Genomic DNA, 12,244 nt, shown 5'->3' on the forward strand with positions numbered 1-12,244 from the left:
ACGTATTCTAGTAAATTTTAATTAACATCTATTTTGTATGCTAATAAGATTGTTACCCCAGCTCCCTTTTGGTTATTATTTTCATGGAATTATGTTTTCTATATGTTTACTTTCAACTAGCTTGCTCTTTAGTCTAAGTGTGTCTCTTGTAAACAGCATTGTTGGATCATATTTTTCAAAATCTTTTTTGGCACTCTCTACCTTTTGATTGGAGCATTTTAGTCCATTTACATTCACTGTAATTATCAATTAAAAGTGACTTACTTCTGGCATTTTATTTATTTTTGTGTCTTAAGCCTTCTTTCTCTTTGTCCATTAGTGCTGCCTACTATTGTGCTTTGTTAACTTATTGTAGGAATTTTGCATCTGTATTCATAAGGGATATTGGCCTGTAGTTGTCTTTTCTCTTTTGCTCTTGTATATGTTCTTTTGGATACTTTCTTATTAATTACCATAAACGCGACATTTAACAACTTTTATTTATTGCATCCTGGGGTAAATTGGTACCAACTTAGCTTCAGTAACATGTAAGATATTCTGTACCTAGATGCAAAACATAAGGAGCTCTGGTAGCGTAGTGGTTACAAATTGGGCTGCTAATCTCATGGTCAGCAGTTCAAAATTACCAGCTGTTCTGTGGGAGAAAGATGAGGCTTTCTGCTCCCTTGAAGATTTGCAGCCTCAGAAACGCTCTACAGGGTCACGATGAGTCAGAACTGATTCCACGGCACATAACAACAACAACATGCAAAACATGATACCAACCATCCCTCCCATAGTATACTCTACTCAGCTAAGTTCAATAAATATGGCCTTGGGGACAGAAACAATGCTGAAAATTACATGATAGAATTTTGCCAGACATATGACTTGTTCATTGCAAATGACTTTTTTTGAACAACATATACATGGACCTTACCAGAGGGAATGCACGGAAATCAAACTGACTATATCTGTGGAAAAAAACAGTGGAAAAATTCCCTATCATCAGCCAAGACCAGGCCAGGGGCAGACTGTGAAACAGACTCATATGAAAGTTCAGGTTAAACCTGAAGAAAATGAAAACAAGTTCATGAGAGCCAAAATGTGACCTTGAACACGTCCCACCTGAATTTAGAGATCATCTCAGTAACAGATATGATGCATTCAGCGTTAATGACTGAAGACCAGACATCAAGCACATCATCCAGGAAGAAAGCCAAAGGTCATCAAGAAAACAAAAAGGAAGGGAAAAAGCAAAATGGATTCCAGAAGGGACTCTGAAACTTGATCTCCAGTATAGAGTTCCTAAAGCAAATGGAAGAAATAAGGAAGTCAAAGAACTGAGCAGAAATGGTCAAGGACAACTCAAACAACAATGGCAAGCATTACAATGATACATGTATATATAGATAGTAAATGAGACAATTTAAAAAATGAGATGGTAGGTTTAGGATACAAAATGTACTTCTTGGCAAATTTAATATTGAGCAAAAGCAGCCAAGCACAAGAGTATAGTCTGCCTTAAATGTAAACACCAAAAGCATAGAACTATTATAGAAACTATAAAAAGGGATGAACGTACTCAGCATTTCTCAAGCTGAATTAACTAGAGAAAAAATTCAAGCCTCAACTTGAATATTGAAGGATTCTAGGGGCAAAAATTTGAATGATGTAGAAATTATCCAAAGAAGATGAAAGGAATACACTGAGTCACTGTACCAAAAAAAAACAAAAAATGGAGGCTGTTCAACCATTTCAGGAATTAACATAGGATCAAGAGCCTGAATTAGCGTATGATCAAGTAGTGAAGGAAGAAGTCCAAGCTGCACTGAAGACATTAGCAAAGAACAAAGCTCTGGGATTTGATGGAATACAAATTGAAATTGTTCAACAAACTGAATGCAGCGCTCATACATTTGGAAGACAGCTACCTGACAAACTAGTTGGATGAGATCCATATTTATGACCATTCCAAAGAGAGGTGACCCAACAGAGTGCAGAAATCATCTAACAATATCATTAAGATCGCATGCAAGTAAAATTTTGTTGACGATAATTCAAAAATGGCTGCAACAATACATTGACAGGGAGTTTCAAGTCTGATTCAAACAAAGATGTAAAATGAGGGGTATCATTGCTGACATCATATGGATAGTGGTTGAGAGCAGAGAATACCAGAAAGATGTTTACCTGTACTTTATTGACTATGCAAAGTCTTTCTACTATGTGGGTTATGACAAGCTATGAACAATATTGGGGGAATAAAGATTCTGGAACACTGAATTGTGCTCGTGAGGAACTGGTACATAGACCAAGAGGCAGTAGTACTGGAACAGAACAGAAGGACATTGAATGGTTTAAAGTCAGGAAAGGAGTGCATTAGGGGTGTATTCCTTCACCATACTTAGTCTGTATGCTGAGCAAATAATCTAAGAAACTGGATTATATGAAGAAGGATGTGACACCAGGACTCAAGGAAGACTTATTAACAACCTATAATATGCATATGATGAAGACCAAAGACCACAGCCTTCAGCATGAGTTGCACCTCAATGTAAAGAAAACCAAAATCCTCACCACTAGATAAATAAATAACATCATGATGAATGGAGAAAAGATGGATGTCAAAGACTTCATTTTGCTTGGATTCACTATCAATACTCATGGAAGCTGCAATCAAGAAATCAAATGACATATTTCATTAAGTGAATCTGCTGCACAAGACCTCTTTAAAGTATTCAAAAGCAAGGGTGCCAGTTTTAGGACTAAAATGTGCCTGAGCCGTTGCCATGGTATTTTCAGTAGCTTCTATGCATGTGAAAGTTGGACCATGAATAAAGAAGGCCACAGAAGAGTTGATGCATTTGAGTTATGGTGTTAGAGAAGAATATTAAAAATACCATGACATATTAGAAGAACAAACAAATCTGTGTTGGAAGAAGTACCGCCATCATGTTCCTTAGAAACTAGGATGGCCAGACTTCATCTGTTATAATTTGAACATATTACCAGGAGAGACCAGTTCCTAGAGAAAGAAATCATGCTTGGTAAAGTGGAGGGTCAGTGAAAAAGAGAAGGACCCCAATGAGATAGATTGACACAGTGACAGCAACAATGGGCTCAAGTGTAGTAACAATTGTGAGGATGACACAGGATGGGCAGTGAGTGTTTCATTCTGTTGTTTCTTAAGGTCGCCAATCTTCCTGTGGATCTAGGAGCTTCATAACGCCAAGGACTCCAGGTTCAAAGTACACACTCCACTCCCAGCTCTTCTTTCTTGGTGGCAGTGAGTCCTTTTCTCTTCTCGCTTCTTTCTCTTTTTATATCTCAAAAAAACATTGACTCAAGATACAACCTAATCCTGTAGATTTCACCTGGCCTCATTAATGCAGAGAAGTGAGAATTTACAACACATAGGATAACTACTTCAGATCAGAGTTGATGACATCAGCGGGGAGTGATTGCATTGTATTAAATCTCATCATGGGGAATTATTACATATTAACTGCTGAACCACTAAGAATCCAGGCCCAGCAAAGTTGACACGAAACCTTAGCTATTACAACATTCAAAGAGATGAATCGACACAGAGGCTGCACCAATGAACTGTAAGGGTAGTACAGGATGGGGCAATGTTTCGTTCTCCTGAACATAGGATTGCTATGAATTGAAACTACCTCCATCATACATAACAACAGTAACAGTGACACACATGTGATGTTCTTAATTAGAATACTCTTCACACTCTGGATACTATCATTCTTCTCTCGTCTTCAGTTAGTTAGTCATAGACCTGTGCAGGTGAACACCAACAAAATAGTAAGAAAAAGAAATATGATGCCTGTGTCTACAACAAAGTAGAACTTATATAGAGACTTTTAATCATGTTCAAGGGCTTCCAGTTTGAAGGCTGAAAGGTGTCTCATTAAAGGACCCATTATTCACACTGGGTATTAACCGAAGATTCCAGTATCTATAAATTTTTCCAACTTGACTGAAACAAAAAAAACAAACCAGTTGGTGTTAGTTGATTCAGACTCATTGTGACTCCATGTACTTCAGGGTAGAACTGCATTCCATAGAGGTGTCACTGACTGTGATCCTTTGGAAGCAGCTCTCAGTGGATTAGAACCTCCAACCCTTAGGTTAGTAGCCAAGTTCTTACCGTTTGTGCCACCCACTAACTTCCAAATTTACTACATGATATCTGTAACTTTTGTGCACTACAATTTTAATGCTGTTAAGATGACATTGTTTCCTAAGAAGAATCATACATTCCGTTTTGCTGAACATTACTATGTTAATCATAATCATAAATATATCATTATAGGATTGTGAATTTGTATCTGATTGACATTTGGGTTCTTTATAATGCTCTGTTATTTCTAGCACTACCGCAATAAATAATGACTCCTGTGCAATTTTGTACATGGTAAATATGTCAATAGATTCTAGATAATGTTTTTTTTAATTCCATTTTTCTGCCAACTTTTTGAAGTTTCCTTGTAGTTATGATTTTAATAAATATTGTTCAATTAAAAGATGCTAAGGTAGTGAGGAATTCCATCTTAATGAGTTCTGAAAAAATAAGTCCTGAATAATGAGAAAGAGCATGCCATATGCAGGTTCTAGAAATGGGCAATCTTGATAAATGTAAGAATGTGAAAGAAGAAAGGGTTAGTGTATTAGAGGAAGAAAGAAAATGCAGGTGTCTAGTGAACAGGGGAAGGACATGAGTTTGGAGAATTATCTAGGATGCAGATAACATAATGCCTATTCTGGCATAATTGAAAGTGTCAATTCTATCTCAAAGCAATAAAACAGCCATGAAAATACTAACCAAATGACTGGTTAAAAAGTTTTCAAATATCTTGTTGGATACTGGGCCATGAGAAGAGTGTCAGCAGGAACCTTAATGGAAGGTTACTTCAGTAGTCCAATTACAAAATAACAGTAGGAGGAATTATGGCAGGCGGAAATGAGATCATTGAAGATTTGGGGTATAAAATTTGGAGAAGAAACCAACAGTGCCACACCAGGGCTCCTGAAAACCTTCTATGGGGTCTTTGTAATTCAGAACCAGCAACAATCTTTGCACTAATACCTGGTGTTGTCTTTTTCATTTTTGCCATTTCAGCAGGTGTGTAATAGTATCACATTTTGACTTTATTTTGCATTTCTATGTTAACTAAAGGTGCTGGGCACTAAATCAAGTACTTACTGACTCTACCTATTCTTGCAAAATATTTGTTCAACTTTTATGTTGTGGAGTTGTTTATATATTTTATTAAGTGGCAGGAAATCTTTATAGGAGAGCAGGTTAAAAAGCATTCCTACTAGGGTTCCGAGTGCCAGTGTGGCGCTGTGAGTTAATGTGCTGGACTGCAAAGTAAGTTTGAACTGCAAGTGCGGCGGTTCAAGATCACCAACTGTGCCTCGGAAACCCTGTACAGGGTAGTTATGTGTCGGGAACCTACTTGACGGCACTAAACAAAAACACTAGGGTTCCAGTTCATACGTTAATGGGTTTATTACCACCAAAATGCATTTAAATATGTCTCTGCAATTTGGGTGACTGCAGGCAAGTTTCCTCGGTAATACCCTTGTCTTAGTCTATTTAGGGTGTCTTCAAAACAAAGGTCCAGTAGTTTCTGAAAGGGATCTGCTGGGCTAGTCAAATTAAAAGCAGAGAGGTCAGCTCAGAAGATTATGGCAACTGTATTCTGGGTTTCAAAAGGGATGATCTTGATAGATTTTCTTAAAGGGTACAGAATGATTGCAGGGGCTTATTATGAAGAAAATTTAAATAAGTTTAAAATTGTATTGATGAGAAAGGGGGCAAGAAAATTACACCAAGGAATTTTCCCATCACAACAATGCAGTTGCTCATTTTCTGAGGGTAGCAAGAGCTGTCCCACTAGAATTTCATTGGGAAATCCTACCCTATCTACCCTGCATCCTTGGTATTGTCCCTTTAGACTTCTTTTAGTTCTCCAAACTAAAAAAATAATTTAAGTCCCTCGAGTTGCCCAAACTGCCAATTTGATGTGGCATCAATAAAAGCGTGCAGAATTTTTCAGGTAAGGGTTAGAGATAGAAACGCTGCCTTGAGACATGCGTAGACCGAGATGGAGGATATGTTGAGAAACAATGACTTTACATTTTGATAGTTTTATTTAATGAAAGTTTCTATGGTGTTGTGTTTACTGAACCTCGTATATACTTGATGCAAATGTTTTGTTAGGCATCTGTATATATTTATACATGTGAAGCAGAACCTACTCTGGCACATAACAACATGTGAGAGTGAGTCAAAAATTAGCCACACTCTAGTTATATTAAAATTCCCATCCAAGTCCATGGTTGTTGACAATATTGAGTGTGCATGTGAAATGATTCTGTCCAATAGATGAGTGTCAGTGGAATATGGGAAATAACTTGCAAATCAGTATGGCTCTGCCTATGAAGTAATCCACGACAGACTTGAGTTTTGAAAAATTTATGTGACATGGGTACTGAAATAACTCACAGAAGAGCATAAACAAGCATTTAACTATCTGCAAACAAAATCTGGACTGATACTCAAAGAACGGTAAAAGTTTCTTTAAAAAGAAAAAAAAAAAAATCACTACTGGTGACGAGCTATGGATTCATCAATATGAGCCTGAGAGTAAATGGCAGAGTATGGAATCGAAACATTCTCAATCGCCAACCAAAGAAAAAAGTCAAAAGTCACCCATCAGCTGGGAAATTGATGCTTACAGTGTTCTGGGATTCTCAAGGGCCAGTTTTGGAACACTATCAGTGAGATGCTCACCGAAGAGCTGAAGCCTAAACTTTAGGTTAAAACCAGAGGACTGCTGTCTAAAGGCATTGTGATCTTGCATGACTATGTATGTCTGCACACCTCTGTCCATACTGTTGACTCTCTGCAAAAACTTCATTTTTAGATATTAACATATACTCCCTATGGTCTGATCTTGCTCCATTGGACTTTCACCTGTTTGGTCTCATGAAAGCAGCCCTTTGAAAACAAAGATTCATTTCTGATGAAGTGAAGACAGCTATGCAGCTGCAGCTTGAAGCTCAGACTAAAACATTTTTAAATAAGGAACTATGAAAGCTTGTTGACAGATGGACAAAGTGTATTGAAAAGCAAGGAGATTATGTTGAAAATGATGTATTTGTCTTTTCTAAACTTGATTAAAAGATATTCTACAGCCAGAGTGCAGATAATTTTGACTATCATATATATGAAAATTTCTGTGGCTTGCATACTTATTTTCTTGAAACTATCATTTGATAAACATACTTTTTAACTATTTGTTGTTATTGTTAAGTGCCGTTGAGTTGGTACTGACTCATAGCGACCTTCTGCACCGCAGAACAAAACACTGCCCGATCCTGGGCCAACCTCACTACTGTTGCCATGCTTGAGTCCATCAATGCTGCCACTTGGCCAATCCATCTCATTGGGGGTCTTGTCCTCTTTTTGTCTGACCCTCCACGTTACCAAACATGATAGCCTTCTCCACCGACTGGTCCTTCCTGACAATATGTCCGATGTATGAGAGACGAAGTTTGGCTATCTTGGCCTCTAAGGAGCACTCTGGCTGCACTTCTTCCAAAAAAGATCTAGTGGTTCTTTTGGCAGCCCATGGCACTTTCAATATTCTCCTCCAACACCATAACTCAAAGGCATCAATTCTTCTACGGTCTTCCTTATTCACTGTCCAGCTTTCACATGCATATGAGGTTACTGAAAATACCATGGCTTAGGTTAGGCGCACCTTAGTCCTCAAGCTGACATCTTTCAAAGGTCTTGTGCAGCAGATTTACCTAATGAAATACATCGTTTGATTTCTTGACTGCTGTTTCCATAAGTGTTGATAGTTGATCCAAGAAGAATCTTAACAACATCAATCTTTTTAACTATGGTGAATACTAATTGATGATTTTTTTCTTTTATATCTCCTATTATCTTTGTTTTCACTAACAGGGTTACTTCTCCAACATTAAAAAACAAATGCTCTTTTTGGTTTACTTCTGATAGTTTTGGCTTTTACATTTAAGTCAGTTTGTATTCTTTTGTATCTGGCTGATTTTGCTCAATAAAACGTTATTAGTATTCATCAGTGTTGTTTAAAATCATTTGTAATTTCCTTTTTAATTTCTTCTTTAACCTGTAAGCTAGTATAAAATTCCTTTAAATTATTTTCAATCAGTTGGTTTATTTTTCAGAAATCCTCTGTTACTGATTTCTGACTTTATTTCATTGTGATCAGAACGCACTGTAGGACTGGAATACTTTTATATTTGCCAAGATTTGTTTGTGGTCCATTTGGCAAGATTTGTTTGTGGTCCAAGATATACTGCCTTGGTATATTTATAGCTGGTCCCATGCATAAGCCAAAATATAATACTCAGCTTTTTTATAAGGTGTGAATCTACAAATAATCTATAAATATTAGTTAAATTGGTTCCTTTGTTGTGGTTAGTTTCCATATAGTCAGTTTCAACTCATGGTAGCTTATGGACAACATAACAAAGGGTTGTCTAGTCAATTCATAGGGTTATTCAAATCTCTTATATCTTTATTGGTTTTTACGCCACTTACTTTATCAATTTGGAAAGAGACTTGTGGAATGCTTCAACTATAATTGTGCATGTGTCTTTTTCTCTACTATCAGTCTTGGTTTCATGGATTTTGAAGTTATTATTATTAGGTACATAGAAGTTTAGCGGTGTATACACTGATTAGCAAGAACGATGATGCCAGGTTCCTTCCCTGGGAATTACACTCAGCATTTCAGCATCAAGCCACCGTAGCTGTAAACTGTGTCTGTGAATATTATAAACAAACTACCAAACTCACTACCAGCGAGGCAATTCTAACTCAGAGCAACTATACAGGACAGAGTGGAACTGCTCCTGAAGGTTTCTAAGGCTGGAAATCTTTACTAGATCAGACTGGCTCATCTTTCTTCTGAAGAGTAACCACCAACCTCCCAGTTAAACCTTACATATTAGGGTCTTAGAGAGTAAAAATATAATACAAAAGTCAGTATGACTTAAATCTTTTAATCTTGGCATAAGTAATAGCTAGCTAGACAATATCTAAACAATCTAATGGTCAAAGTACACCCTCTGCTGCTTTGACTAAATAAGGAGCCCAGGAAGAGGAATTTGAACATATCACTCTGATTTTGCTGTTTCAAACCTGGCTTTTCTGATGTGGATGATGAGGATTTGAAAGGATAGAAACTGAAAAATGGAGATCATAATTAACAGATACTTATTTCAACCTCTATCCAAGCTAATGAGTGAATTTATAGAAATGCATCCGTATATGGTTTGAATATGTACTCCACCATCCTCACAATTGTTTGAATCTTCAGAACTTCTCAGTCTAGCAATAGAGAGAGATAAGACTCCCAGAACTAACCAACTTTTATTCTGGGAAAGTCACTTGTTCAATTACAGGCCAGAGCTGAGCTACCACTGGGATACAGAATCAAATAATACTCCTCCCCTGCTGTCCTTGTAGTTTACATATTAGTGAGAAACCTATGCCTTAGAGATAAAGTAGGCTTATCATATATTGCCCAAAGTGGGATACTTCTAAAAGTAAAATGGGAAACAAATAATAATGACACCTGAGCAACAGACATAAACAATTGTTTGCTAGTCATTCAAAAAGGTAGTTATTTGTGTAAGCAAGATTTGTTTTTAATTAGATAAAATTCACATAACATGTAATTAACAATTTTATCTAATTAACGATTTTATCTAATTTTAAAAAATAAATGCTCGTTGGTGACATTTATTACATTCAAAATACTGTTCCGTCACTGCTGTAGTCCCAGTTCACCCGAAAAGGAAACTTCATACCTATTTAGTCTCACTGTCCATTTAAACCAATGTCTCTGGGACAACAGGACTTAGTAAACAATTTCACATACTGACAAAGAACAGTGCTCCAGAAGCCAAAAAAAAAATCTTCCTCAGCTTTGTATAAATAGTTAAAGTATCCCCACAGAGGAATGCACTCCTGAGAAAGACGGTTTGAGTGAAAGTAATTTACGTTGGACGTTCCAAGGATGCAACTTGCATGCAGTCCTGGTGTGATGCTATAGGATAAGCACTGGACCATTCGTTTGAGTCTCAAAGTCAGCGGCTCAGATTCACCAGCAGCTCCTCCACCCTATACAGGGTCACAATGAGTTGGATCGACTCAGTGGCACTTAACACAGCAACAGTTGGATGCAACTGAAGGTATAGGGAGTAAGATAGAGAAGGAAGGCAACTATTCAAGGGTATGTCATTGAGTAGATTATAGCTATGGGTAACTGGGGAACAATCTCCCCAACATTCCTGGGAATCAACACAAAACACTCTTTAAATTGTTTTATCAAAGGGAAAAGAAACTGAGGTATATATTCCATCCCCCAATTACTGAGAACTTATTCCAGGAGGTGCTTTAGGGTAAGCACTGGTCTGCAAGGTTGGTTTGAACCACAAAGCTGGCAGTTCAAACCCACCAGCCACTCCTTGGAAACCCTTTACAGGGTCACTGTAACTCAGAACTGACTCAATGACGCTAATCATCAACAATCAGCAACAATGAATTCCTCAACACTTCCAGCTGGTCCCACGTATAAGGCAAACTACACGTATCTAGACAGAGAAAATCCTCGGTCAGAAGATTGTTGGTACTTAGTATAAGAAAGTCCTTGTCATATTCAGAAGCAGTGAGAAGCCATGGAACATGACAGGACATGGCATATTCTGCTATACTTCATCCAATGGCCACTCATATTCCTTTTCTTCCAAGTAAAAAATGCTATAAAGTTGACCTGTTATTTCATTAGCAGGATCTGCCAACCTCATATAATCATATCTTGGGTTTTCTTTGACCAGTCTGCCTTCCAAAACAGAAAATGAGGGTCTATTTAAATGTCGCATGAGCTGTCTGACTTTCACACACTGTCCTGAATTGTTAGGCCACTCACTTGAAGGTTATTTCCTCCCACTTTGGCATCTATTGTTGTTTCTGTTGTTAGGTGCCATCAAGTTCGTTCTGATTTATAGTGATAGTTTGTATAACAGAACAAAATACTACCAAATCCACCACCATCCTCACAGTTGTTCCTAATTTGAGCCCAATATTGCAGCTCTAGTTATTAACAAAGACCAGCCAACTCCATACCCACTGCCATTAAGTCGATTCCAACTCATAGCAACCCTACAGGGCTGGATCAGACTGCATCATAGGGTTACAGACACTGTAAATCTTTACCAAAGCAGATAGAATCCAAGTAGTGACTGTTGGGCTTGAACTACTGACCTTGTAATCAGTTCCCCATCACTTAAACCACATGCCACCAAGGCTGCTCTACCAACTCTATAGATCATATAATTGCCAAATGCAAGTAATTCTCAAAGTGCTCTATTTATTTCATAAGGCAGTGATTTCCCTCTCACCAATAAATCAATCTCACCAATTAATCAGGTAAGAATCTTGGTAATTATGATGCTGCTGCATACCACAGTTGTCACATTCCCACTAACACCAGTAATGTGCTCAGTGACCAGCAAGTGATCCTAAACAGGAATCCTGTCCTGAGTGGCTTCATAAAACAACTTTTATTATTATTATTATTGTCTTAGGTTGAGGTCCTCAGAGATCGATTCTAAGAAAGTATTTGAATAGAAAGGATTTATTAGGAAGAGAATTTCAGAAAGACCCAGTAGGAAAGTAGATGAGACATGAAAGGGTACACAGACAATACACTGATTGTATGTTAATAGAAAGTTACCACTGAGCCAATTGGAGATTAGACCTCTGTGTAATGGTTCTCTTACATCATGCCTGAGTTGTCCCATGCAACGGATTTGATAACTGGAATTGTTTCTACCAGTTCCTTTCGGTCCATGACTAAGAGATTCAAGTCCCTATCCCATTTGGCCTGTCCTAGAACAGACAACTTTGTACCTGTTCTCAGTAAGAAGTCATCAGTATGAACAAGGATTGTGAATACCACAGGAATATAAGAAATGTATCAGTTAACTTTATGAGAAAAAAAAAAAAAAAATCAACCCAAAACCTGATGGCCTAAAACAGCAATCATTTTGTCTGCTCACAACTCCATAGGTCAGCGAAGCAGTAGTGTTGTTGTTATTGGATGCCATCAAGTTGGTTCTGACTCACAGTGACTCTAGATAGGCTTTCCGAGAGTGGTTGATGTGTTTGAACTGCCGA

This window comes from Chrysochloris asiatica, unplaced genomic scaffold (assembly GCF_000296735.1).
Source record: "Chrysochloris asiatica unplaced genomic scaffold, ChrAsi1.0 scaffold00081, whole genome shotgun sequence".
Classification (NCBI taxonomy): Eukaryota; Metazoa; Chordata; class Mammalia; order Afrosoricida; family Chrysochloridae; genus Chrysochloris; species Chrysochloris asiatica.